Source organism: Schistocerca piceifrons, unplaced genomic scaffold, assembly GCF_021461385.2.
Source record: "Schistocerca piceifrons isolate TAMUIC-IGC-003096 unplaced genomic scaffold, iqSchPice1.1 HiC_scaffold_1243, whole genome shotgun sequence".
Classification (NCBI taxonomy): Eukaryota; Metazoa; Arthropoda; class Insecta; order Orthoptera; family Acrididae; genus Schistocerca; species Schistocerca piceifrons.
This window is the reverse complement of record NW_025727063.1, coordinates 64,336-88,468: the sequence shown is the minus strand read 5'-3', so window position 1 is coordinate 88,468 and position 24,133 is coordinate 64,336. Positions and strand designations below refer to the sequence as shown.

Here is a 24,133-nt window from a genome sequence, read left to right as displayed (position 1 = left end):
AGCAGGATTCGCTGTGAGAGGAACCATACACGCAGCACGCAATAGACCGTACTTGAACGGTCGTATGCTATTTCTGAACTCTGACGTCGGCCTGTCCCAACAGGCCGCTGTGTTCAGGTGCCGCAAGGGCGATGTACTGTAACCTCGGGCAGTGCTGCGTTCCGTTGAAAAAACTGCGGCAGCAGTTTAATCTAGCAAGTAGGGAAAGCACGTGTAGCAACACAACAGATTCTTGAGAAAGCGCGAACTGTCTATCTCTAATATGAGAGACTTACCAAGTTTCCTGTAACGTTACTTGCAACGTGCCTCGGTAGCGCAGTAGGTAGCGCGTAAGTCTCATAATCTTAAGGTCGTGAGTTCGATCCTCACCCGGGGCATTTAATTTGCTGTACATCATGGCTGAATTAACGCGTTGCTGTTGCTAGGGAACGAACTTAATTGTCGTTCGTTATCCATAAGGAGTCTACGCCTCAGCGTCAATACGTTTATTTCCAATTATGACAACGTACAACTTTGATCTTTCTCCTCCCTTGTTAGGAGTAAAATAATGAATAGTCAATTTCGGGCTGTGCGCCATGCCAGTCTGTAGGCGCAAATATGCTCGCAAACGGAGAACTGCACTGAGTCCAGATTCAGCACGAAATACGAGAGGAGACGGAGAAAACCTCACGCTTATCGAGCAAATCCGGTGTGGTCTAGTGGCTAGGATACCTGGCTTTCACCCAGGAGGCCCGGGTTCGATTCCCGGTACCGGAACGGAAGTTTTTGCGCACACAACGCTCCATGTTTTGGCCTTCGAACTGTCGTTTGTCGCCCACCTTCCGAAGCTTCGACCGAACGTAATCGGGAAAACAGGCACATGATGCAATTACTGTCGGCACCGGAATAAAGGGAGAAGAGGCACTGGTCCGTGGTTGGGCTGCTACCAGCGTCAGTGGGAAGTCGGTGAAGTCGCCAGTTGCGCCAGAAGCCAGAAATTACCGTAGTACGCCTACACACGCGTTCCAGTTATTTACATTGCTTGCAGCCGCTCCATCCACAACGAGCGTGAGCCGGATAGCTCAGTCGGTAGAGCATTAGGCTTTTAACCTAAGGGTCCAGGGTTCAAGTCCCTGTCCGGGCGAAGATTTTAACGTTTCCGTAATGGCTCGTCTCGTAGCGATGGTAGCCCTGCCGTAATCAGTGCACGGAGTTCGTTTCCTGTCAACATTCTGCGCAGACCGGTTGGATTTTTCACGATTCCAGGGAAACTTGGGTTACGAGCAGTCGTGGCCGAGTGGTTAAGGCGTCTGACTAGAAATCAGATTCCCTCTGGGAGCGTAGGTTCGAGTCCTACCGACTGCGTCGGATTTTTCTTTTTTTTGTTTAAGAACAACGAGCAGAAAATTTCGCAGATTGCCTGTCGTTTTGGTACCTCTCCACACCTCGCCTCTCACAGCCGTTTATAGTGCCTGTCCTTTTGATAAGGGCGAATTCCAAGCGTCAGCTTTCGCGTCAGCCGAGCAAAGTCGGGACAAGTCGGGACATACTACAGGATGGTCTGCGTGGAGCTACGACGAAAAAAACCTTCATTTAACAGCACCTGGCTCACATACTCATACGAAAAAAACTAGCGCCATTTGCGGTGGCCGGGAATCGAACCCGGATCAACTGCTTGGAAGGCAACTATGCTCACCATTACACCACCACCGCACAGCCGCTGCTCGCAACGCCCCGCTGTGTCGGCTTCCTGCCCGCCAGCAGCGGCCCACGGTGATAGTAGCTGCAGGCGCTTTTCGAGGTAGGAGGGTGCATCCACACGCATTCGGGTAGCGCCTCCACGCACGCTGCGTCTTTGGGCAAGACTAGTCGCCGCGGCCGCAAGGTTACTCACACGATAGAGATGAGCATTCGTTTTAAGGCAGTGTAGTGGAGCACTCCGCGTGTGTAGCACTTTTTTCGGTTGTATCCGACGTCGCTGGGTGGCAATCCCACTTTCCCCTGCAGAAAAGTGCTCGGGAAGCACGGGCAGCTTGACGAGCATCGCTGGTTCAATGGCATGTGCCTCAGTAGTGCAGTAGGCAGCGCGTAAGTCTCATAATCTTAAGGCTTGCCGGCACGATAGCTCAGCGTGTTCGGTCTGAGAGTTATCTGCCCTCTGTAATAAAAGACCGAGTCAACGATGAACTTGAACGGGCGCCATCGGACGTCCGCCCCCAACAAATGCAACGAAAGAAATGAGAAGAAAAAAAAAAAAATTGGTGAATGCTCGCTTAGCATGCGGACGGCCCGGGTTCGATTCCCGGCCGATGCATCGTTCTGCTGTTCTCGCTATAATGCTGCCGCGCCGATTCCTCGCCTGAGCTGCGTCAGCCTCAGGAATGTATAGCAGGATTCGCTGTGAGAGGAACCATACACGCAGCACGCAATAGACCGTACTTGAACGGTCGTATGCTATTTCTGAACTCTGACGTCGGCCTGTCCCAACAGGCCGCTGTGTTCAGGTGCCGCAAGGGCGATGTACTGTAACCTCGGGCAGTGCTGCGTTCCGTTGAAAAAACTGCGGCAGCAGTTTAATCTAGCAAGTAGGGAAAGCACGTGTAGCAACACAACAGATTCTTGAGAAAGCGCGAACTGTCTATCTCTAATATGAGAGACTTACCAAGTTTCCTGTAACGTTACTTGCAACGTGCCTCGGTAGCGCAGTAGGTAGCGCGTAAGTCTCATAATCTTAAGGTCGTGAGTTCGATCCTCACCCGGGGCATTTAATTTGCTGTACATCATGGCTGAATTAACGGCGTTGCTGTTGCTAGGGAACGAACTTAATTGTCGTTCGTTATCCATAAGGAGTCTACGCCTCAGCGTCAATACGTTTATTTCCAATTATGACAACGTACAACTTTGATCTTTCTCCTCCCTTGTTAGGAGTAAAATAATGAATAGTCAATTTCGGGCTGTGCGCCATGCCAGTCTGTAGGCGCAAATATGCTCGCAAACGGAGAACTGCACTGAGTCCAGATTCAGCACGAAATACGAGAGGAGACGGAGAAAACCTCACGCTTATCGAGCAAATCCGGTGTGGTCTAGTGGCTAGGATACCTGGCTTTCACCCAGGAGGCCCGGGTTCGATTCCCGGTACCGGAACGGAAGTTTTTGCGCACACAACGCTCCATGTTTTGGCCTTCGAACTGTCGTTTGTCGCCCACCTTCCGAAGCTTCGACCGAACGTAATCGGGGAAAACAGGCACATGATGCAATTACTGTCGGCACCGGAATAAAGGGAGAAGAGGCACTGGTCCGTGGTTGGGCTGCTACCAGCGTCAGTGGGAAGTCGGTGAAGTCGCCAGTTGCGCCAGAAGCCAGAAATTACCGTAGTACGCCTACACACGCGTTCCAGTTATTTACATTGCTTGCAGCCGCTCCATCCACAACGAGCGTGAGCCCGGATAGCTCAGTCGGTAGAGCATTAGGCTTTTAACCTAAGGGTCCAGGGTTCAAGTCCCTGTCCGGGCGAAGATTTTAACGTTTCCGTAATGGCTCGTCTCGTAGCGATGGTAGCCCTGCCGTAATCAGTGCACGGAGTTCGTTTCCTGTCAACATTCTGCGCAGACCGGTTGGATTTTTCACGATTCCAGGGAAACTTGGGTTACGAGCAGTCGTGGCCGAGTGGTTAAGGCGTCTGACTAGAAATCAGATTCCCTCTGGGAGCGTAGGTTCGAGTCCTACCGACTGCGTCGGATTTTTCTTTTTTTTGTTTAAGAACAACGAGCAGAAAATTTCGCAGATTGCCTGTCGTTTTGGTACCTCTCCACACCTCGCCTCTCACAGCCGTTTATAGTGCCTGTCCTTTTGATAAGGGCGAATTCCAAGCGTCAGCTTTCGCGTCAGCCGAGCAAAGTCGGGACAAGTCGGGACATACTACAGATGGTCTGCGTGGAGCTACGACGAAAAAAACCTTCATTTAACAGCACCTGGCTCACATACTCATACGAAAAAAACTAGCGCCATTTGCGGTGGCCGGGAATCGAACCCGGATCAACTGCTTGGAAGGCAACTATGCTCACCATTACACCACCACCGCACAGCCGCTGCTCGCAACGCCCCGCTGTGTCGGCTTCCTGCCCGCCAGCAGCGGCCCACGGTGATAGTAGCTGCAGGCGCTTTTCGAGGTAGGAGGGTGCATCCACACGCATTCGGGTAGCGCCTCCACGCACGCTGCGTCTTTGGGCAAGACTAGTCGCCGCGGCCGCAAGGTTACTCACACGATAGAGATGAGCATTCGTTTTAAGGCAGTGTAGTGGAGCACTCCGCGTGTGTAGCACTTTTTTCGGTTGTATCCGACGTTCGCGGTGGCCCTGGCAATCCCACTTTCCCCTGCAGAAAAGTGCTCGGAAGCACGGGCAGCTTGACGAGCATCGCTGGTTCAATGGCATGTGCCTCAGTAGTGCAGTAGGCAGCGCGTAAGTCTCATAATCTTAAGGCTTGCCGGCACGATAGCTCAGCGTGTTCGGTCTGAGAGTTATCTGCCCTCTGTAATAAAAGACCGAGTCAACGATGAACTTGAACGGGCGCCATCGGACGTCCGCCCCCAACAAATGCAACGAAAGAAATGAGAAGAAAAAAAAAAAAATTGGTGAATGCTCGCTTAGCATGCGGACGGCCCGGGTTCGATTCCCGGCCGATGCATCGTTCTGCTGTTCTCGCTATAATGCTGCCGCGCCGATTCCTCGCCTGAGCTGCGTCAGCCTCAGGAATGTATAGCAGGATTCGCTGTGAGAGGAACCATACACGCAGCACGCAATAGACCGTACTTGAACGGTCGTATGCTATTTCTGAACTCTGACGTCGGCCTGTCCCAACAGGCCGCTGTGTTCAGGTGCCGCAAGGGCGATGTACTGTAACCTCGGGCAGTGCTGCGTTCCGTTGAAAAAAACTGCGGCAGCAGTTTAATCTAGCAAGTAGGGAAAGCACGTGTAGCAACACAACAGATTCTTGAGAAAGCGCGAACTGTCTATCTCTAATATGAGAGACTTACCAAGTTTCCTGTAACGTTACTTGCAACGTGCCTCGGTAGCGCAGTAGGTAGCGCGTAAGTCTCATAATCTTAAGGTCGTGAGTTCGATCCTCACCCGGGGCATTTAATTTGCTGTACATCATGGCTGAATTAACGGCGTTGCTGTTGCTAGGGAACGAACTTAATTGTCGTTCGTTATCCATAAGGAGTCTACGCCTCAGCGTCAATACGTTTATTTCCAATTATGACAACGTACAACTTTGATCTTTCTCCTCCCTTGTTAGGAGTAAAATAATGAATAGTCAATTTCGGGCTGTGCGCCATGCCAGTCTGTAGGCGCAAATATGCTCGCAAACGGAGAACTGCACTGAGTCCAGATTCAGCACGAAATACGAGAGGAGACGGAGAAAACCTCACGCTTATCGAGCAAATCCGGTGTGGTCTAGTGGCTAGGATACCTGGCTTTCACCCAGGAGGCCCGGGTTCGATTCCCGGTACCGGAACGGAAGTTTTTGCGCACACAACGCTCCATGTTTTGGCCTTCGAACTGTCGTTTGTCGCCCACCTTCCGAAGCTTCGACCGAACGTAATCGGGGAAAACAGGCACATGATGCAATTACTGTCGGCACCGGAATAAAGGGAGAAGAGGCACTGGTCCGTGGTTGGGCTGCTACCAGCGTCAGTGGGAAGTCGGTGAAGTCGCCAGTTGCGCCAGAAGCCAGAAATTACCGTAGTACGCCTACACACGCGTTCCAGTTATTTACATTGCTTGCAGCCGCTCCATCCACAACGAGCGTGAGCCCGGATAGCTCAGTCGGTAGAGCATTAGGCTTTTAACCTAAGGGTCCAGGGTTCAAGTCCCTGTCCGGGCGAAGATTTTAACGTTTCCGTAATGGCTCGTCTCGTAGCGATGGTAGCCCTGCCGTAATCAGTGCACGGAGTTCGTTTCCTGTCAACATTCTGCGCAGACCGGTTGGATTTTTCACGATTCCAGGGAAACTTGGGTTACGAGCAGTCGTGGCCGAGTGGTTAAGGCGTCTGACTAGAAATCAGATTCCCTCTGGGAGCGTAGGTTCGAGTCCTACCGACTGCGTCGGATTTTTCTTTTTTTTGTTTAAGAACAACGAGCAGAAAATTTCGCAGATTGCCTGTCGTTTTGGTACCTCTCCACACCTCGCCTCTCACAGCCGTTTATAGTGCCTGTCCTTTTGATAAGGGCGAATTCCAAGCGTCAGCTTTCGCGTCAGCCGAGCAAAGTCGGGACAAGTCGGGACATACTACAGGATGGTCTGCGTGGAGCTACGACGAAAAAAACCTTCATTTAACAGCACCTGGCTCACATACTCATACGAAAAAAACTAGCGCCATTTGCGGTGGCCGGGAATCGAACCCGGATCAACTGCTTGGAAGGCAACTATGCTCACCATTACACCACCACCGCACAGCCGCTGCTCGCAACGCCCCGCTGTGTCGGCTTCCTGCCCGCCAGCAGCGGCCCACGGTGATAGTAGCTGCAGGCGCTTTTCGAGGTAGGAGGGTGCATCCACACGCATTCGGGTAGCGCCTCCACGCACGCTGCGTCTTTGGGCAAGACTAGTCGCCGCGGCCGCAAGGTTACTCACACGATAGAGATGAGCATTCGTTTTAAGGCAGTGTAGTGGAGCACTCCGCGTGTGTAGCACTTTTTTCGGTTGTATCCGACGTCGCTGGGTGGCAATCCCACTTTCCCCTGCAGAAAAGTGCTCGGGAAGCACGGGCAGCTTGACGAGCATCGCTGGTTCAATGGCATGTGCCTCAGTAGTGCAGTAGGCAGCGCGTAAGTCTCATAATCTTAAGGCTTGCCGGCACGATAGCTCAGCGTGTTCGGTCTGAGAGTTATCTGCCCTCTGTAATAAAAGACCGAGTCAACGATGAACTTGAACGGGCGCCATCGGACGTCCGCCCCCAACAAATGCAACGAAAGAAATGAGAAGAAAAAAAAAAAAATTGGTGAATGCTCGCTTAGCATGCGGACGGCCCGGGTTCGATTCCCGGCCGATGCATCGTTCTGCTGTTCTCGCTATAATGCTGCCGCGCCGATTCCTCGCCTGAGCTGCGTCAGCCTCAGGAATGTATAGCAGGATTCGCTGTGAGAGGAACCATACACGCAGCACGCAATAGACCGTACTTGAACGGTCGTATGCTATTTCTGAACTCTGACGTCGGCCTGTCCCAACAGGCCGCTGTGTTCAGGTGCCGCAAGGGCGATGTACTGTAACCTCGGGCAGTGCTGCGTTCCGTTGAAAAAACTGCGGCAGCAGTTTAATCTAGCAAGTAGGGAAAGCACGTGTAGCAACACAACAGATTCTTGAGAAAGCGCGAACTGTCTATCTCTAATATGAGAGACTTACCAAGTTTCCTGTAACGTTACTTGCAACGTGCCTCGGTAGCGCAGTAGGTAGCGCGTAAGTCTCATAATCTTAAGGTCGTGAGTTCGATCCTCACCCGGGGCATTTAATTTGCTGTACATCATGGCTGAATTAACGGCGTTGCTGTTGCTAGGGAACGAACTTAATTGTCGTTCGTTATCCATAAGGAGTCTACGCCTCAGCGTCAATACGTTTATTTCCAATTATGACAACGTACAACTTTGATCTTTCTCCTCCCTTGTTAGGAGTAAAATAATGAATAGTCAATTTCGGGCTGTGCGCCATGCCAGTCTGTAGGCGCAAATATGCTCGCAAACGGAGAACTGCACTGAGTCCAGATTCAGCACGAAATACGAGAGGAGACGGAGAAAACCTCACGCTTATCGAGCAAATCCGGTGTGGTCTAGTGGCTAGGATACCTGGCTTTCACCCAGGAGGCCCGGGTTCGATTCCCGGTACCGGAACGGAAGTTTTTGCGCACACAACGCTCCATGTTTTGGCCTTCGAACTGTCGTTTGTCGCCCACCTTCCGAAGCTTCGACCGAACGTAATCGGGGAAAACAGGCACATGATGCAATTACTGTCGGCACCGGAATAAAGGGAGAAGAGGCACTGGTCCGTGGTTGGGCTGCTACCAGCGTCAGTGGGAAGTCGGTGAAGTCGCCAGTTGCGCCAGAAGCCAGAAATTACCGTAGTACGCCTACACACGCGTTCCAGTTATTTACATTGCTTGCAGCCGCTCCATCCACAACGAGCGTGAGCCCGGATAGCTCAGTCGGTAGAGCATTAGGCTTTTAACCTAAGGGTCCAGGGTTCAAGTCCCTGTCCGGGCGAAGATTTTAACGTTTCCGTAATGGCTCGTCTCGTAGCGATGGTAGCCCTGCCGTAATCAGTGCACGGAGTTCGTTTCCTGTCAACATTCTGCGCAGACCGGTTGGATTTTTCACGATTCCAGGGAAACTTGGGTTACGAGCAGTCGTGGCCGAGTGGTTAAGGCGTCTGACTAGAAATCAGATTCCCTCTGGGAGCGTAGGTTCGAGTCCTACCGACTGCGTCGGATTTTTCTTTTTTTTGTTTAAGAACAACGAGCAGAAAATTTCGCAGATTGCCTGTCGTTTTGGTACCTCTCCACACCTCGCCTCTCACAGCCGTTTATAGTGCCTGTCCTTTTGATAAGGGCGAATTCCAAGCGTCAGCTTTCGCGTCAGCCGAGCAAAGTCGGGACAAGTCGGGACATACTACAGGATGGTCTGCGTGGAGCTACGACGAAAAAAACCTTCATTTAACAGCACCTGGCTCACATACTCATACGAAAAAAACTAGCGCCATTTGCGGTGGCCGGGAATCGAACCCGGATCAACTGCTTGGAAGGCAACTATGCTCACCATTACACCACCACCGCACAGCCGCTGCTCGCAACGCCCCGCTGTGTCGGCTTCCTGCCCGCCAGCAGCGGCCCACGGTGATAGTAGCTGCAGGCGCTTTTCGAGGTAGGAGGGTGCATCCACACGCATTCGGGTAGCGCCTCCACGCACGCTGCGTCTTTGGGCAAGACTAGTCGCCGCGGCCGCAAGGTTACTCACACGATAGAGATGAGCATTCGTTTTAAGGCAGTGTAGTGGAGCACTCCGCGTGTGTAGCACTTTTTTCGGTTGTATCCGACGTCGCTGGGTGGCAATCCCACTTTCCCCTGCAGAAAAGTGCTCGGGAAGCACGGGCAGCTTGACGAGCATCGCTGGTTCAATGGCATGTGCCTCAGTAGTGCAGTAGGCAGCGCGTAAGTCTCATAATCTTAAGGCTTGCCGGCACGATAGCTCAGCGTGTTCGGTCTGAGAGTTATCTGCCCTCTGTAATAAAAGACCGAGTCAACGATGAACTTGAACGGGCGCCATCGGACGTCCGCCCCCAACAAATGCAACGAAAGAAATGAGAAGAAAAAAAAAAAAATTGGTGAATGCTCGCTTAGCATGCGGACGGCCCGGGTTCGATTCCCGGCCGATGCATCGTTCTGCTGTTCTCGCTATAATGCTGCCGCGCCGATTCCTCGCCTGAGCTGCGTCAGCCTCAGGAATGTATAGCAGGATTCGCTGTGAGAGGAACCATACACGCAGCACGCAATAGACCGTACTTGAACGGTCGTATGCTATTTCTGAACTCTGACGTCGGCCTGTCCCAACAGGCCGCTGTGTTCAGGTGCCGCAAGGGCGATGTACTGTAACCTCGGGCAGTGCTGCGTTCCGTTGAAAAAACTGCGGCAGCAGTTTAATCTAGCAAGTAGGGAAAGCACGTGTAGCAACACAACAGATTCTTGAGAAAGCGCGAACTGTCTATCTCTAATATGAGAGACTTACCAAGTTTCCTGTAACGTTACTTGCAACGTGCCTCGGTAGCGCAGTAGGTAGCGCGTAAGTCTCATAATCTTAAGGTCGTGAGTTCGATCCTCACCCGGGGCATTTAATTTGCTGTACATCATGGCTGAATTAACGGCGTTGCTGTTGCTAGGGAACGAACTTAATTGTCGTTCGTTATCCATAAGGAGTCTACGCCTCAGCGTCAATACGTTTATTTCCAATTATGACAACGTACAACTTTGATCTTTCTCCTCCCTTGTTAGGAGTAAAATAATGAATAGTCAATTTCGGGCTGTGCGCCATGCCAGTCTGTAGGCGCAAATATGCTCGCAAACGGAGAACTGCACTGAGTCCAGATTCAGCACGAAATACGAGAGGAGACGGAGAAAACCTCACGCTTATCGAGCAAATCCGGTGTGGTCTAGTGGCTAGGATACCTGGCTTTCACCCAGGAGGCCCGGGTTCGATTCCCGGTACCGGAACGGAAGTTTTTGCGCACACAACGCTCCATGTTTTGGCCTTCGAACTGTCGTTTGTCGCCCACCTTCCGAAGCTTCGACCGAACGTAATCGGGGAAAACAGGCACATGATGCAATTACTGTCGGCACCGGAATAAAGGGAGAAGAGGCACTGGTCCGTGGTTGGGCTGCTACCAGCGTCAGTGGGAAGTCGGTGAAGTCGCCAGTTGCGCCAGAAGCCAGAAATTACCGTAGTACGCCTACACACGCGTTCCAGTTATTTACATTGCTTGCAGCCGCTCCATCCACAACGAGCGTGAGCCCGGATAGCTCAGTCGGTAGAGCATTAGGCTTTTAACCTAAGGGTCCAGGGTTCAAGTCCCTGTCCGGGCGAAGATTTTAACGTTTCCGTAATGGCTCGTCTCGTAGCGATGGTAGCCCTGCCGTAATCAGTGCACGGAGTTCGTTTCCTGTCAACATTCTGCGCAGACCGGTTGGATTTTTCACGATTCCAGGGAAACTTGGGTTACGAGCAGTCGTGGCCGAGTGGTTAAGGCGTCTGACTAGAAATCAGATTCCCTCTGGGAGCGTAGGTTCGAGTCCTACCGACTGCGTCGGATTTTTCTTTTTTTTGTTTAAGAACAACGAGCAGAAAATTTCGCAGATTGCCTGTCGTTTTGGTACCTCTCCACACCTCGCCTCTCACAGCCGTTTATAGTGCCTGTCCTTTTGATAAGGGCGAATTCCAAGCGTCAGCTTTCGCGTCAGCCGAGCAAAGTCGGGACAAGTCGGGACATACTACAGGATGGTCTGCGTGGAGCTACGACGAAAAAAACCTTCATTTAACAGCACCTGGCTCACATACTCATACGAAAAAAACTAGCGCCATTTGCGGTGGCCGGGAATCGAACCCGGATCAACTGCTTGGAAGGCAACTATGCTCACCATTACACCACCACCGCACAGCCGCTGCTCGCAACGCCCCGCTGTGTCGGCTTCCTGCCCGCCAGCAGCGGCCCACGGTGATAGTAGCTGCAGGCGCTTTTCGAGGTAGGAGGGTGCATCCACACGCATTCGGGTAGCGCCTCCACGCACGCTGCGTCTTTGGGCAAGACTAGTCGCCGCGGCCGCAAGGTTACTCACACGATAGAGATGAGCATTCGTTTTAAGGCAGTGTAGTGGAGCACTCCGCGTGTGTAGCACTTTTTTCGGTTGTATCCGACGTCGCTGGGTGGCAATCCCACTTTCCCCTGCAGAAAAGTGCTCGGGAAGCACGGGCAGCTTGACGAGCATCGCTGGTTCAATGGCATGTGCCTCAGTAGTGCAGTAGGCAGCGCGTAAGTCTCATAATCTTAAGGCTTGCCGGCACGATAGCTCAGCGTGTTCGGTCTGAGAGTTATCTGCCCTCTGTAATAAAAGACCGAGTCAACGATGAACTTGAACGGGCGCCATCGGACGTCCGCCCCCAACAAATGCAACGAAAGAAATGAGAAGAAAAAAAAAAAAATTGGTGAATGCTCGCTTAGCATGCGGACGGCCCGGGTTCGATTCCCGGCCGATGCATCGTTCTGCTGTTCTCGCTATAATGCTGCCGCGCCGATTCCTCGCCTGAGCTGCGTCAGCCTCAGGAATGTATAGCAGGATTCGCTGTGAGAGGAACCATACACGCAGCACGCAATAGACCGTACTTGAACGGTCGTATGCTATTTCTGAACTCTGACGTCGGCCTGTCCCAACAGGCCGCTGTGTTCAGGTGCCGCAAGGGCGATGTACTGTAACCTCGGGCAGTGCTGCGTTCCGTTGAAAAAACTGCGGCAGCAGTTTAATCTAGCAAGTAGGGAAAGCACGTGTAGCAACACAACAGATTCTTGAGAAAGCGCGAACTGTCTATCTCTAATATGAGAGACTTACCAAGTTTCCTGTAACGTTACTTGCAACGTGCCTCGGTAGCGCAGTAGGTAGCGCGTAAGTCTCATAATCTTAAGGTCGTGAGTTCGATCCTCACCCGGGGCATTTAATTTGCTGTACATCATGGCTGAATTAACGGCGTTGCTGTTGCTAGGGAACGAACTTAATTGTCGTTCGTTATCCATAAGGAGTCTACGCCTCAGCGTCAATACGTTTATTTCCAATTATGACAACGTACAACTTTGATCTTTCTCCTCCCTTGTTAGGAGTAAAATAATGAATAGTCAATTTCGGGCTGTGCGCCATGCCAGTCTGTAGGCGCAAATATGCTCGCAAACGGAGAACTGCACTGAGTCCAGATTCAGCACGAAATACGAGAGGAGACGGAGAAAACCTCACGCTTATCGAGCAAATCCGGTGTGGTCTAGTGGCTAGGATACCTGGCTTTCACCCAGGAGGCCCGGGTTCGATTCCCGGTACCGGAACGGAAGTTTTTGCGCACACAACGCTCCATGTTTTGGCCTTCGAACTGTCGTTTGTCGCCCACCTTCCGAAGCTTCGACCGAACGTAATCGGGGAAAACAGGCACATGATGCAATTACTGTCGGCACCGGAATAAAGGGAGAAGAGGCACTGGTCCGTGGTTGGGCTGCTACCAGCGTCAGTGGGAAGTCGGTGAAGTCGCCAGTTGCGCCAGAAGCCAGAAATTACCGTAGTACGCCTACACACGCGTTCCAGTTATTTACATTGCTTGCAGCCGCTCCATCCACAACGAGCGTGAGCCCGGATAGCTCAGTCGGTAGAGCATTAGGCTTTTAACCTAAGGGTCCAGGGTTCAAGTCCCTGTCCGGGCGAAGATTTTAACGTTTCCGTAATGGCTCGTCTCGTAGCGATGGTAGCCCTGCCGTAATCAGTGCACGGAGTTCGTTTCCTGTCAACATTCTGCGCAGACCGGTTGGATTTTTCACGATTCCAGGGAAACTTGGGTTACGAGCAGTCGTGGCCGAGTGGTTAAGGCGTCTGACTAGAAATCAGATTCCCTCTGGGAGCGTAGGTTCGAGTCCTACCGACTGCGTCGGATTTTTCTTTTTTTTGTTTAAGAACAACGAGCAGAAAATTTCGCAGATTGCCTGTCGTTTTGGTACCTCTCCACACCTCGCCTCTCACAGCCGTTTATAGTGCCTGTCCTTTTGATAAGGGCGAATTCCAAGCGTCAGCTTTCGCGTCAGCCGAGCAAAGTCGGGACAAGTCGGGACATACTACAGGATGGTCTGCGTGGAGCTACGACGAAAAAAACCTTCATTTAACAGCACCTGGCTCACATACTCATACGAAAAAAACTAGCGCCATTTGCGGTGGCCGGGAATCGAACCCGGATCAACTGCTTGGAAGGCAACTATGCTCACCATTACACCACCACCGCACAGCCGCTGCTCGCAACGCCCCGCTGTGTCGGCTTCCTGCCCGCCAGCAGCGGCCCACGGTGATAGTAGCTGCAGGCGCTTTTCGAGGTAGGAGGGTGCATCCACACGCATTCGGGTAGCGCCTCCACGCACGCTGCGTCTTTGGGCAAGACTAGTCGCCGCGGCCGCAAGGTTACTCACACGATAGAGATGAGCATTCGTTTTAAGGCAGTGTAGTGGAGCACTCCGCGTGTGTAGCACTTTTTTCGGTTGTATCCGACGTCGCTGGGTGGCAATCCCACTTTCCCCTGCAGAAAAGTGCTCGGGAAGCACGGGCAGCTTGACGAGCATCGCTGGTTCAATGGCATGTGCCTCAGTAGTGCAGTAGGCAGCGCGTAAGTCTCATAATCTTAAGGCTTGCCGGCACGATAGCTCAGCGTGTTCGGTCTGAGAGTTATCTGCCCTCTGTAATAAAAGACCGAGTCAACGATGAACTTGAACGGGCGCCATCGGACGTCCGCCCCCAACAAATGCAACGAAAGAAATGAGAAGAAAAAAAAAAAAATTGGTGAATGCTCGCTTAGCATGCGGACGGCCCGGGTTCGATTCCCGGCCGATGCATCGTTCTGCTGTTCTCGCTATAATGCTGCCGCGCCGATTCCTCGCCTGAGCTGCGTCAGCCTCAGGAATGTATAGCAGGATTCGCTGTGAGAGGAACCATACACGCAGCACGCAATAGACCGTACTTGAACGGTCGTATGCTATTTCTGAACTCTGACGTCGGCCTGTCCCAACAGGCCGCTGTGTTCAGGTGCCGCAAGGGCGATGTACTGTAACCTCGGGCAGTGCTGCGTTCCGTTGAAAAAACTGCGGCAGCAGTTTAATCTAGCAAGTAGGGAAAGCACGTGTAGCAACACAACAGATTCTTGAGAAAGCGCGAACTGTCTATCTCTAATATGAGAGACTTACCAAGTTTCCTGTAACGTTACTTGCAACGTGCCTCGGTAGCGCAGTAGGTAGCGCGTAAGTCTCATAATCTTAAGGTCGTGAGTTCGATCCTCACCCGGGGCATTTAATTTGCTGTACATCATGGCTGAATTAACGGCGTTGCTGTTGCTAGGGAACGAACTTAATTGTCGTTCGTTATCCATAAGGAGTCTACGCCTCAGCGTCAATACGTTTATTTCCAATTATGACAACGTACAACTTTGATCTTTCTCCTCCCTTGTTAGGAGTAAAATAATGAATAGTCAATTTCGGGCTGTGCGCCATGCCAGTCTGTAGGCGCAAATATGCTCGCAAACGGAGAACTGCACTGAGTCCAGATTCAGCACGAAATACGAGAGGAGACGGAGAAAACCTCACGCTTATCGAGCAAATCCGGTGTGGTCTAGTGGCTAGGATACCTGGCTTTCACCCAGGAGGCCCGGGTTCGATTCCCGGTACCGGAACGGAAGTTTTTGCGCACACAACGCTCCATGTTTTGGCCTTCGAACTGTCGTTTGTCGCCCACCTTCCGAAGCTTCGACCGAACGTAATCGGGGAAAACAGGCACATGATGCAATTACTGTCGGCACCGGAATAAAGGGAGAAGAGGCACTGGTCCGTGGTTGGGCTGCTACCAGCGTCAGTGGGAAGTCGGTGAAGTCGCCAGTTGCGCCAGAAGCCAGAAATTACCGTAGTACGCCTACACACGCGTTCCAGTTATTTACATTGCTTGCAGCCGCTCCATCCACAACGAGCGTGAGCCCGGATAGCTCAGTCGGTAGAGCATTAGGCTTTTAACCTAGGGGTCCAGGGTTCAAGTCCCTGTCCGGGCGAAGATTTTAACGTTTCCGTAATGGCTCGTCTCGTAGCGATGGTAGCCCTGCCGTAATCAGTGCACGGAGTTCGTTTCCTGTCAACATTCTGCGCAGACCGGTTGGATTTTTCACGATTCCAGGGAAACTTGGGTTACGAGCAGTCGTGGCCGAGTGGTTAAGGCGTCTGACTAGAAATCAGATTCCCTCTGGGAGCGTAGGTTCGAGTCCTACCGACTGCGTCGGATTTTTCTTTTTTTTGTTTAAGAACAACGAGCAGAAAATTTCGCAGATTGCCTGTCGTTTTGGTACCTCTCCACACCTCGCCTCTCACAGCCGTTTATAGTGCCTGTCCTTTTGATAAGGGCGAATTCCAAGCGTCAGCTTTCGCGTCAGCCGAGCAAAGTCGGGACAAGTCGGGACATACTACAGGATGGTCTGCGTGGAGCTACGACGAAAAAAACCTTCATTTAACAGCACCTGGCTCACATACTCATACGAAAAAAACTAGCGCCATTTGCGGTGGCCGGGAATCGAACCCGGATCAACTGCTTGGAAGGCAACTATGCTCACCATTACACCACCACCGCACAGCCGCTGCTCGCAACGCCCCGCTGTGTCGGCTTCCTGCCCGCCAGCAGCGGCCCACGGTGATAGTAGCTGCAGGCGCTTTTCGAGGTAGGAGGGTGCATCCACACGCATTCGGGTAGCGCCTCCACGCACGCTGCGTCTTTGGGCAAGACTAGTCGCCGCGGCCGCAAGGTTACTCACACGATAGAGATGAGCATTCGTTTTAAGGCAGTGTAGTGGAGCACTCCGCGTGTGTAGCACTTTTTTCGGTTGTATCCGACGTCGCTGGGTGGCAATCCCACTTTCCCCTGCAGAAAAGTGCTCGGGAAGCACGGGCAGCTTGACGAGCATCGCTGGTTCAATGGCATGTGCCTCAGTAGTGCAGTAGGCAGCGCGTAAGTCTCATAATCTTAAGGCTTGCCGGCACGATAGCTCAGCGTGTTCGGTCTGAGAGTTATCTGCCCTCTGTAATAAAAGACCGAGTCAACGATGAACTTGAACGGGCGCCATCGGACGTCCGCCCCCAACAAATGCAACGAAAGAAATGAGAAGAAAAAAAAAAAATTGGTGAATGCTCGCTTAGCATGCGGACGGCCCGGGTTCGATTCCCGGCCGATGCATCGTTCTGCTGTTCTCGCTATAATGCTGCCGCGCCGATTCCTCGCCTGAGCTGCGTCAGCCTCAGGAATGTATAGCAGGATTCGCTGTGAGAGGAACCATACACGCAGCACGCAATAGACCGTACTTGAACGGTCGTATGCTATTTCTGAACTCTGACGTCGGCCTGTCCCAACAGGCCGCTGTGTTCAGGTGCCGCAAGGGCGATGTACTGTAACCTCGGGCAGTGCTGCGTTCCGTTGAAAAAACTGCGGCAGCAGTTTAATCTAGCAAGTAGGGAAAGCACGTGTAGCAACACAACAGATTCTTGAGAAAGCGCGAACTGTCTATCTCTAATATGAGAGACTTACCAAGTTTCCTGTAACGTTACTTGCAACGTGCCTCGGTAGCGCAGTAGGTAGCGCGTAAGTCTCATAATCTTAAGGTCGTGAGTTCGATCCTCACCCGGGGCATTTAATTTGCTGTACATCATGGCTGAATTAACGGCGTTGCTGTTGCTAGGGAACGAACTTAATTGTCGTTCGTTATCCATAAGGAGTCTACGCCTCAGCGTCAATACGTTTATTTCCAATTATGACAACGTACAACTTTGATCTTTCTCCTCCCTTGTTAGGAGTAAAATAATGAATAGTCAATTTCGGGCTGTGCGCCATGCCAGTCTGTAGGCGCAAATATGCTCGCAAACGGAGAACTGCACTGAGTCCAGATTCAGCACGAAATACGAGAGGAGACGGAGAAAACCTCACGCTTATCGAGCAAATCCGGTGTGGTCTAGTGGCTAGGATACCTGGCTTTCACCCAGGAGGCCCGGGTTCGATTCCCGGTACCGGAACGGAAGTTTTTGCGCACACAACGCTCCATGTTTTGGCCTTCGAACTGTCGTTTGTCGCCCACCTTCCGAAGCTTCGACCGAACGTAATCGGGGAAAACAGGCACATGATGCAATTACTGTCGGCACCGGAATAAAGGGAGAAGAGGCACTGGTCCGTGGTTGGGCTGCTACCAGCGTCAGTGGGAAGTCGGTGAAGTCGCCAGTTGCGCCAGAAGCCAGAAATTACCGTAGTACGCCTACACACGCGTTCCAGTTATTTACATTGCTTGCAGCCGCTCCATCCACAACGAGCGTGAGCCCGGATAGCTCAGTCGGTAGAGCATTAGGCTTTTAACCTAAGGGTCCAGGGTTCAAGTCCCTGTCCGGGCGAAGATTTTAACGTTTCCGTAATGGCTCGTCTCGTAGCGATGGTAGCCCTGCCGTAATCAGTGCACGGAGTTCGTTTCCTGTCAACATTCTGCGCAGACCGGTTGGATTTTTCACGATTCCAGGGAAACTTGGGTTACGAGCAGTCGTGGCCGAGTGGTTAAGGCGTCTGACTAGAAATCAGATTCCCTCTGGGAGCGTAGGTTCGAGTCCTACCGACTGCGTCGGATTTTTCTTTTTTTTGTTTAAGAACAACGAGCAGAAAATTTCGCAGATTGCCTGTCGTTTTGGTACCTCTCCACACCTCGCCTCTCACAGCCGTTTATAGTGCCTGTCCTTTTGATAAGGGCGAATTCCAAGCGTCAGCTTTCGCGTCAGCCGAGCAAAGTCGGGACAAGTCGGGACATACTACAGGATGGTCTGCGTGGAGCTACGACGAAAAAAACCTTCATTTAACAGCACCTGGCTCACATACTCATACGAAAAAAACTAGCGCCATTTGCGGTGGCCGGGAATCGAACCCGGATCAACTGCTTGGAAGGCAACTATGCTCACCATTACACCACCACCGCACAGCCGCTGCTCGCAACGCCCCGCTGTGTCGGCTTCCTGCCCGCCAGCAGCGGCCCACGGTGATAGTAGCTGCAGGCGCTTTTCGAGGTAGGAGGGTGCATCCACACGCATTCGGGTAGCGCCTCCACGCACGCTGCGTCTTTGGGCAAGACTAGTCGCCGCGGCCGCAAGGTTACTCACACGATAGAGATGAGCATTCGTTTTAAGGCAGTGTAGTGGAGCACTCCGCGTGTGTAGCACTTTTTTCGGTTGTATCCGACGTCGCTGGGTGGCAATCCCACTTTCCCCTGCAGAAAAGTGCTCGGGAAGCACGGGCAGCTTGACGAGCATCGCTGGTTCAATGGCATGTGCCTCAGTAGTGCAGTAGGCAGCGCGTAAGTCTCATAATCTTAAGGCTTGCCGGCACGATAGCTCAGCGTGTTCGGTCTGAGAGTTATCTGCCCTCTGTAATAAAAGACCGAGTCAACGATGAACTTGAACGGGCGCCATCGGACGTCCGCCCCCAACAAATGCAACGAAAGAAATGAGAAGAAAAAAAAAAAATTGGTGAATGCTCGCTTAGCATGCGGACGGCCCGGGTTCGATTCCCGGCCGATGCATCGTTCTGCTGTTCTCGCTATAATGCTGCCGCGCCGATTCCTCGCCTGAGCTGCGTCAGCCTCAGGAATGTATAGCAGGATTCGCTGTGAGAGGAACCATACACGCAGCACGCAATAGACCGTACTTGAACGGTCGTATGCTATTTCTGAACTCTGACGTCGGCCTGTCCCAACAGGCCGCTGTGTTCAGGTGCCGCAAGGGCGATGTACTGTAACCTCGGGCAGTGCTGCGTTCCGTTGAAAAAACTGCGGCAGCAGTTTAATCTAGCAAGTAGGGAAAGCACGTGTAGCAACACAACAGATTCTTGAGAAAGCGCGAACTGTCTATCTCTAATATGAGAGACTTACCAAGTTTCCTGTAACGTTACTTGCAACGTGCCTCGGTAGCGCAGTAGGTAGCGCGTAAGTCTCATAATCTTAAGGTCGTGAGTTCGATCCTCACCCGGGGCATTTAATTTGCTGTACATCATGGCTGAATTAACGGCGTTGCTGTTGCTAGGGAACGAACTTAATTGTCGTTCGTTATCCATAAGGAGTCTACGCCTCAGCGTCAATACGTTTATTTCCAATTATGACAACGTACAACTTTGATCTTTCTCCTCCCTTGTTAGGAGTAAAATAATGAATAGTCAATTTCGGGCTGTGCGCCATGCCAGTCTGTAGGCGCAAATATGCTCGCAAACGGAGAACTGCACTGAGTCCAGATTCAGCACGAAATACGAGAGGAGACGGAGAAAACCTCACGCTTATCGAGCAAATCCGGTGTGGTCTAGTGGCTAGGATACCTGGCTTTCACCCAGGAGGCCCGGGTTCGATTCCCGGTACCGGAACGGAAGTTTTTGCGCACACAACGCTCCATGTTTTGGCCTTCGAACTGTCGTTTGTCGCCCACCTTCCGAAGCTTCGACCGAACGTAATCGGGGAAAACAGGCACATGATGCAATTACTGTCGGCACCGGAATAAAGGGAGAAGAGGCACTGGTCCGTGGTTGGGCTGCTACCAGCGTCAGTGGGAAGTCGGTGAAGTCGCCAGTTGCGCCAGAAGCCAGAAATTACCGTAGTACGCCTACACACGCGTTCCAGTTATTTACATTGCTTGCAGCCGCTCCATCCACAACGAGCGTGAGCCCGGATAGCTCAGTCGGTAGAGCATTAGGCTTTTAACCTAAGGGTCCAGGGTTCAAGTCCCTGTCCGGGCGAAGATTTTAACGTTTCCGTAATGGCTCGTCTCGTAGCGATGGTAGCCCTGCCGTAATCAGTGCACGGAGTTCGTTTCCTGTCAACATTCTGCGCAGACCGGTTGGATTTTTCACGATTCCAGGGAAACTTGGGTTACGAGCAGTCGTGGCCGAGTGGTTAAGGCGTCTGACTAGAAATCAGATTCCCTCTGGGAGCGTAGGTTCGAGTCCTACCGACTGCGTCGGATTTTTCTTTTTTTTGTTTAAGAACAACGAGCAGAAAATTTCGCAGATTGCCTGTCGTTTTGGTACCTCTCCACACCTCGCCTCTCACAGCCGTTTATAGTGCCTGTCCTTTTGATAAGGGCGAATTCCAAGCGTCAGCTTTCGCGTCAGCCGAGCAAAGTCGGGACAAGTCGGGACATACTACAGGATGGTCTGCGTGGAGCTACGACGAAAAAAACCTTCATTTAACAGCACCTGGCTCACATACTCATACGAAAAAAACTAGCGCCATTTGCGGTGGCCGGGAATCGAACCCGGATCAACTGCTTGGAAGGCAACTATGCTCACCATTACACCACCACCGCACAGCCGCTGCTCGCAACGCCCCGCTGTGTCGGCTTCCTGCCCGCCAGCAGCGGCCCACGGTGATAGTAGCTGCAGGCGCTTTTCGAGGTAGGAGGGTGCATCCACACGCATTCGGGTAGCGCCTCCACGCACGCTGCGTCTTTGGGCAAGACTAGTCGCCGCGGCCGCAAGGTTACTCACACGATAGAGATGAGCATTCGTTTTAAGGCAGTGTAGTGGAGCACTCCGCGTGTGTAGCACTTTTTTCGGTTGTATCCGACGTCGCTGGGTGGCAATCCCACTTTCCCCTGCAGAAAAGTGCTCGGGAAGCACGGGCAGCTTGACGAGCATCGCTGGTTCAATGGCATGTGCCTCAGTAGTGCAGTAGGCAGCGCGTAAGTCTCATAATCTTAAGGCTTGCCGGCACGATAGCTCAGCGTGTTCGGTCTGAGAGTTATCTGCCCTCTGTAATAAAAGACCGAGTCAACGATGAACTTGAACGGGCGCCATCGGACGTCCGCCCCCAACAAATGCAACGAAAGAAATGAGAAGAAAAAAAAAAAAATTGGTGAATGCTCGCTTAGCATGCGGACGGCCCGGGTTCGATTCCCGGCCGATGCATCGTTCTGCTGTTCTCGCTATAATGCTGCCGCGCCGATTCCTCGCCTGAGCTGCGTCAGCCTCAGGAATGTATAGCAGGATTCGCTGTGAGAGGAACCATACACGCAGCACGCAATAGACCGTACTTGAACGGTCGTATGCTATTTCTGAACTCTGACGTCGGCCTGTCCCAACAGGCCGCTGTGTTCAGGTGCCGCAAGGGCGATGTACTGTAACCTCGGGCAGTGCTGCGTTCCGTTGAAAAAACTGCGGCAGCAGTTTAATCTAGCAAGTAGGGAAAGCACGTGTAGCAACACAACAGATTCTTGAGAAAGCGCGAACTGTCTATCTCTAATATGAGAGACTTACCAAGTTTCCTGTAACGTTACTTGCAACGTGCCTCGGTAGCGCAGTAGGTAGCGCGTAAGTCTCATAATCTTAAGGTCGTGAGTTCGATCCTCACCCGGGGCATTTAATTTGCTGTACATCATGGCTGAATTAACGGCGTTGCTGTTGCTAGGGAACGAACTTAATTGTCGTTCGTTATCCATAAGGAGTCTACGCCTCAGCGTCAATACGTTTATTTCCAATTATGACAACGTACAACTTTGATCTTTCTCCTCCCTTGTTAGGAGTAAAATAATGAATAGTCAATTTCGGGCTGTGCGCCATGCCAGTCTGTAGGCGCAAATATGCTCGCAAACGGAGAACTGCACTGAGTCCAGATTCAGCACGAAATACGAGAGGAGACGGAGAAAACCTCACGCTTATCGAGCAAATCCGGTGTGGTCTAGTGGCTAGGATACCTGGCTTTCACCCAGGAGGCCCGGGTTCGATTCCCGGTACCGGAACGGAAGTTTTTGCGCACACAACGCTCCATGTTTTGGCCTTCGAACTGTCGTTTGTCGCCCACCTTCCGAAGCTTCGACCGAACGTAATCGGGGAAAACAGGCACATGATGCAATTACTGTCGGCACCGGAATAAAGGGAGAAGAGGCACTGGTCCGTGGTTGGGCTGCTACCAGCGTCAGTGGGAAGTCGGTGAAGTCGCCAGTTGCGCCAGAAGCCAGAAATTACCGTAGTACGCCTACACACGCGTTCCAGTTATTTACATTGCTTGCAGCCGCTCCATCCACAACGAGCGTGAGCCCGGATAGCTCAGTCGGTAGAGCATTAGGCTTTTAACCTAGGGGTCCAGGGTTCAAGTCCCTGTCCGGGCGAAGATTTTAACGTTTCCGTAATGGCTCGTCTCGTAGCGATGGTAGCCCTGCCGTAATCAGTGCACGGAGTTCGTTTCCTGTCAACATTCTGCGCAGACCGGTTGGATTTTTCACGATTCCAGGGAAACTTGGGTTACGAGCAGTCGTGGCCGAGTGGTTAAGGCGTCTGACTAGAAATCAGATTCCCTCTGGGAGCGTAGGTTCGAGTCCTACCGACTGCGTCGGATTTTTCTTTTTTTTGTTTAAGAACAACGAGCAGAAAATTTCGCAGATTGCCTGTCGTTTTGGTACCTCTCCACACCTCGCCTCTCACAGCCGTTTATAGTGCCTGTCCTTTTGATAAGGGCGAATTCCAAGCGTCAGCTTTCGCGTCAGCCGAGCAAAGTCGGGACAAGTCGGGACATACTACAGGATGGTCTGCGTGGAGCTACGACGAAAAAAACCTTCATTTAACAGCACCTGGCTCACATACTCATACGAAAAAAACTAGCGCCATTTGCGGTGGCCGGGAATCGAACCCGGATCAACTGCTTGGAAGGCAACTATGCTCACCATTACACCACCACCGCACAGCCGCTGCTCGCAACGCCCCGCTGTGTCGGCTTCCTGCCCGCCAGCAGCGGCCCACGGTGATAGTAGCTGCAGGCGCTTTTCGAGGTAGGAGGGTGCATCCACACGCATTCGGGTAGCGCCTCCACGCACGCTGCGTCTTTGGGCAAGACTAGTCGCCGCGGCCGCAAGGTTACTCACACGATAGAGATGAGCATTCGTTTTAAGGCAGTGTAGTGGAGCACTCCGCGTGTGTAGCACTTTTTTCGGTTGTATCCGACGTCGCTGGGTGGCAATCCCACTTTCCCCTGCAGAAAAGTGCTCGGGAAGCACGGGCAGCTTGACGAGCATCGCTGGTTCAATGGCATGTGCCTCAGTAGTGCAGTAGGCAGCGCGTAAGTCTCATAATCTTAAGGCTTGCCGGCACGATAGCTCAGCGTGTTCGGTCTGAGAGTTATCTGCCCTCTGTAATAAAAGACCGAGTCAACGATGAACTTGAACGGGCGCCATCGGACGTCCGCCCCCAACAAATGCAACGAAAGAAATGAGAAGAAAAAAAAAAAAATTGGTGAATGCTCGCTTAGCATGCGGACGGCCCGGGTTCGATTCCCGGCCGATGCATCGTTCTGCTGTTCTCGCTATAATGCTGCCGCGCCGATTCCTCGCCTGAGCTGCGTCAGCCTCAGGAATGTATAGCAGGATTCGCTGTGAGAGGAACCATACACGCAGCACGCAATAGACCGTACTTGAACGGTCGTATGCTATTTCTGAACTCTGACGTCGGCCTGTCCCAACAGGCCGCTGTGTTCAGGTGCCGCAAGGGCGATGTACTGTAACCTCGGGCAGTGCTGCGTTCCGTTGAAAAAACTGCGGCAGCAGTTTAATCTAGCAAGTAGGGAAAGCACGTGTAGCAACACAACAGATTCTTGAGAAAGCGCGAACTGTCTATCTCTAATATGAGAGACTTACCAAGTTTCCTGTAACGTTACTTGCAACGTGCCTCGGTAGCGCAGTAGGTAGCGCGTAAGTCTCATAATCTTAAGGTCGTGAGTTCGATCCTCACCCGGGGCATTTAATTTGCTGTACATCATGGCTGAATTAACGGCGTTGCTGTTGCTAGGGAACGAACTTAATTGTC

General features: G+C 52.2%; 51 non-coding genes across 51 annotated transcripts; 41 read left to right on the top strand and 10 right to left on the bottom strand.

The window, feature by feature from the left end:
- The first annotated feature begins 304 nt into the window (after positions 1–304).
- Trnam-cau lies at positions 305–377 on the top strand. The gene has a single exon. It is a non-coding gene; the product is annotated as a tRNA-Met (tRNA).
- Positions 378–684: 307 nt separating this feature from the next.
- On the top strand, positions 685–756 carry Trnae-uuc. Its single transcript has one exon. It is a non-coding gene; the product is annotated as a tRNA-Glu (tRNA).
- Positions 757–1,050: 294 nt separating this feature from the next.
- Trnak-uuu lies at positions 1,051–1,123 on the top strand. The gene has a single exon. It is a non-coding gene; the product is annotated as a tRNA-Lys (tRNA).
- Positions 1,124–1,262: 139 nt separating this feature from the next.
- Positions 1,263–1,344, top strand: Trnas-aga. Its single transcript has one exon. It is a non-coding gene; the product is annotated as a tRNA-Ser (tRNA).
- A 276-nt stretch (positions 1,345–1,620) lies between these two features.
- Trnag-ucc lies at positions 1,621–1,692 on the bottom strand. The gene has a single exon. It is a non-coding gene; the product is annotated as a tRNA-Gly (tRNA).
- A 978-nt stretch (positions 1,693–2,670) lies between these two features.
- Trnam-cau lies at positions 2,671–2,743 on the top strand. Its single transcript has one exon. It is a non-coding gene; the product is annotated as a tRNA-Met (tRNA).
- Positions 2,744–3,051: 308 nt separating this feature from the next.
- On the top strand, positions 3,052–3,123 carry Trnae-uuc. The gene has a single exon. It is a non-coding gene; the product is annotated as a tRNA-Glu (tRNA).
- Positions 3,124–3,419: 296 nt separating this feature from the next.
- On the top strand, positions 3,420–3,492 carry Trnak-uuu. Its single transcript has one exon. It is a non-coding gene; the product is annotated as a tRNA-Lys (tRNA).
- Positions 3,493–3,631: 139 nt separating this feature from the next.
- On the top strand, positions 3,632–3,713 carry Trnas-aga. Its single transcript has one exon. It is a non-coding gene; the product is annotated as a tRNA-Ser (tRNA).
- Positions 3,714–3,988: 275 nt separating this feature from the next.
- Trnag-ucc lies at positions 3,989–4,060 on the bottom strand. The gene has a single exon. It is a non-coding gene; the product is annotated as a tRNA-Gly (tRNA).
- Positions 4,061–5,043: 983 nt separating this feature from the next.
- On the top strand, positions 5,044–5,116 carry Trnam-cau. The gene has a single exon. It is a non-coding gene; the product is annotated as a tRNA-Met (tRNA).
- A 308-nt stretch (positions 5,117–5,424) lies between these two features.
- On the top strand, positions 5,425–5,496 carry Trnae-uuc. The gene has a single exon. It is a non-coding gene; the product is annotated as a tRNA-Glu (tRNA).
- Positions 5,497–5,792: 296 nt separating this feature from the next.
- Trnak-uuu lies at positions 5,793–5,865 on the top strand. The gene has a single exon. It is a non-coding gene; the product is annotated as a tRNA-Lys (tRNA).
- Positions 5,866–6,004: 139 nt separating this feature from the next.
- On the top strand, positions 6,005–6,086 carry Trnas-aga. The gene has a single exon. It is a non-coding gene; the product is annotated as a tRNA-Ser (tRNA).
- Positions 6,087–6,362: 276 nt separating this feature from the next.
- Positions 6,363–6,434, bottom strand: Trnag-ucc. The gene has a single exon. It is a non-coding gene; the product is annotated as a tRNA-Gly (tRNA).
- A 978-nt stretch (positions 6,435–7,412) lies between these two features.
- Positions 7,413–7,485, top strand: Trnam-cau. The gene has a single exon. It is a non-coding gene; the product is annotated as a tRNA-Met (tRNA).
- A 308-nt stretch (positions 7,486–7,793) lies between these two features.
- On the top strand, positions 7,794–7,865 carry Trnae-uuc. Its single transcript has one exon. It is a non-coding gene; the product is annotated as a tRNA-Glu (tRNA).
- A 296-nt stretch (positions 7,866–8,161) lies between these two features.
- On the top strand, positions 8,162–8,234 carry Trnak-uuu. The gene has a single exon. It is a non-coding gene; the product is annotated as a tRNA-Lys (tRNA).
- A 139-nt stretch (positions 8,235–8,373) lies between these two features.
- On the top strand, positions 8,374–8,455 carry Trnas-aga. Its single transcript has one exon. It is a non-coding gene; the product is annotated as a tRNA-Ser (tRNA).
- A 276-nt stretch (positions 8,456–8,731) lies between these two features.
- On the bottom strand, positions 8,732–8,803 carry Trnag-ucc. The gene has a single exon. It is a non-coding gene; the product is annotated as a tRNA-Gly (tRNA).
- Positions 8,804–9,781: 978 nt separating this feature from the next.
- On the top strand, positions 9,782–9,854 carry Trnam-cau. Its single transcript has one exon. It is a non-coding gene; the product is annotated as a tRNA-Met (tRNA).
- A 308-nt stretch (positions 9,855–10,162) lies between these two features.
- Trnae-uuc lies at positions 10,163–10,234 on the top strand. The gene has a single exon. It is a non-coding gene; the product is annotated as a tRNA-Glu (tRNA).
- Positions 10,235–10,530: 296 nt separating this feature from the next.
- On the top strand, positions 10,531–10,603 carry Trnak-uuu. The gene has a single exon. It is a non-coding gene; the product is annotated as a tRNA-Lys (tRNA).
- Positions 10,604–10,742: 139 nt separating this feature from the next.
- On the top strand, positions 10,743–10,824 carry Trnas-aga. The gene has a single exon. It is a non-coding gene; the product is annotated as a tRNA-Ser (tRNA).
- Positions 10,825–11,100: 276 nt separating this feature from the next.
- Trnag-ucc lies at positions 11,101–11,172 on the bottom strand. The gene has a single exon. It is a non-coding gene; the product is annotated as a tRNA-Gly (tRNA).
- Positions 11,173–12,150: 978 nt separating this feature from the next.
- Positions 12,151–12,223, top strand: Trnam-cau. Its single transcript has one exon. It is a non-coding gene; the product is annotated as a tRNA-Met (tRNA).
- Positions 12,224–12,531: 308 nt separating this feature from the next.
- On the top strand, positions 12,532–12,603 carry Trnae-uuc. The gene has a single exon. It is a non-coding gene; the product is annotated as a tRNA-Glu (tRNA).
- A 296-nt stretch (positions 12,604–12,899) lies between these two features.
- On the top strand, positions 12,900–12,972 carry Trnak-uuu. The gene has a single exon. It is a non-coding gene; the product is annotated as a tRNA-Lys (tRNA).
- Positions 12,973–13,111: 139 nt separating this feature from the next.
- Trnas-aga lies at positions 13,112–13,193 on the top strand. Its single transcript has one exon. It is a non-coding gene; the product is annotated as a tRNA-Ser (tRNA).
- Positions 13,194–13,469: 276 nt separating this feature from the next.
- Positions 13,470–13,541, bottom strand: Trnag-ucc. Its single transcript has one exon. It is a non-coding gene; the product is annotated as a tRNA-Gly (tRNA).
- A 978-nt stretch (positions 13,542–14,519) lies between these two features.
- On the top strand, positions 14,520–14,592 carry Trnam-cau. Its single transcript has one exon. It is a non-coding gene; the product is annotated as a tRNA-Met (tRNA).
- Positions 14,593–14,900: 308 nt separating this feature from the next.
- Positions 14,901–14,972, top strand: Trnae-uuc. Its single transcript has one exon. It is a non-coding gene; the product is annotated as a tRNA-Glu (tRNA).
- Positions 14,973–15,268: 296 nt separating this feature from the next.
- On the top strand, positions 15,269–15,341 carry Trnak-uuu. Its single transcript has one exon. It is a non-coding gene; the product is annotated as a tRNA-Lys (tRNA).
- A 139-nt stretch (positions 15,342–15,480) lies between these two features.
- Trnas-aga lies at positions 15,481–15,562 on the top strand. The gene has a single exon. It is a non-coding gene; the product is annotated as a tRNA-Ser (tRNA).
- Positions 15,563–15,838: 276 nt separating this feature from the next.
- Positions 15,839–15,910, bottom strand: Trnag-ucc. Its single transcript has one exon. It is a non-coding gene; the product is annotated as a tRNA-Gly (tRNA).
- A 977-nt stretch (positions 15,911–16,887) lies between these two features.
- On the top strand, positions 16,888–16,960 carry Trnam-cau. The gene has a single exon. It is a non-coding gene; the product is annotated as a tRNA-Met (tRNA).
- Positions 16,961–17,268: 308 nt separating this feature from the next.
- Trnae-uuc lies at positions 17,269–17,340 on the top strand. The gene has a single exon. It is a non-coding gene; the product is annotated as a tRNA-Glu (tRNA).
- Positions 17,341–17,636: 296 nt separating this feature from the next.
- Positions 17,637–17,709, top strand: Trnak-uuu. Its single transcript has one exon. It is a non-coding gene; the product is annotated as a tRNA-Lys (tRNA).
- Positions 17,710–17,848: 139 nt separating this feature from the next.
- On the top strand, positions 17,849–17,930 carry Trnas-aga. Its single transcript has one exon. It is a non-coding gene; the product is annotated as a tRNA-Ser (tRNA).
- Positions 17,931–18,206: 276 nt separating this feature from the next.
- Trnag-ucc lies at positions 18,207–18,278 on the bottom strand. Its single transcript has one exon. It is a non-coding gene; the product is annotated as a tRNA-Gly (tRNA).
- A 977-nt stretch (positions 18,279–19,255) lies between these two features.
- Trnam-cau lies at positions 19,256–19,328 on the top strand. Its single transcript has one exon. It is a non-coding gene; the product is annotated as a tRNA-Met (tRNA).
- A 308-nt stretch (positions 19,329–19,636) lies between these two features.
- On the top strand, positions 19,637–19,708 carry Trnae-uuc. The gene has a single exon. It is a non-coding gene; the product is annotated as a tRNA-Glu (tRNA).
- Positions 19,709–20,004: 296 nt separating this feature from the next.
- On the top strand, positions 20,005–20,077 carry Trnak-uuu. Its single transcript has one exon. It is a non-coding gene; the product is annotated as a tRNA-Lys (tRNA).
- A 139-nt stretch (positions 20,078–20,216) lies between these two features.
- Trnas-aga lies at positions 20,217–20,298 on the top strand. The gene has a single exon. It is a non-coding gene; the product is annotated as a tRNA-Ser (tRNA).
- Positions 20,299–20,574: 276 nt separating this feature from the next.
- Positions 20,575–20,646, bottom strand: Trnag-ucc. The gene has a single exon. It is a non-coding gene; the product is annotated as a tRNA-Gly (tRNA).
- Positions 20,647–21,624: 978 nt separating this feature from the next.
- Positions 21,625–21,697, top strand: Trnam-cau. Its single transcript has one exon. It is a non-coding gene; the product is annotated as a tRNA-Met (tRNA).
- A 308-nt stretch (positions 21,698–22,005) lies between these two features.
- On the top strand, positions 22,006–22,077 carry Trnae-uuc. The gene has a single exon. It is a non-coding gene; the product is annotated as a tRNA-Glu (tRNA).
- Positions 22,078–22,373: 296 nt separating this feature from the next.
- Positions 22,374–22,446, top strand: Trnak-uuu. Its single transcript has one exon. It is a non-coding gene; the product is annotated as a tRNA-Lys (tRNA).
- Positions 22,447–22,585: 139 nt separating this feature from the next.
- Positions 22,586–22,667, top strand: Trnas-aga. The gene has a single exon. It is a non-coding gene; the product is annotated as a tRNA-Ser (tRNA).
- A 276-nt stretch (positions 22,668–22,943) lies between these two features.
- Trnag-ucc lies at positions 22,944–23,015 on the bottom strand. The gene has a single exon. It is a non-coding gene; the product is annotated as a tRNA-Gly (tRNA).
- A 978-nt stretch (positions 23,016–23,993) lies between these two features.
- On the top strand, positions 23,994–24,066 carry Trnam-cau. The gene has a single exon. It is a non-coding gene; the product is annotated as a tRNA-Met (tRNA).
- The last annotated feature ends 67 nt before the right edge of the window (positions 24,067–24,133 follow it).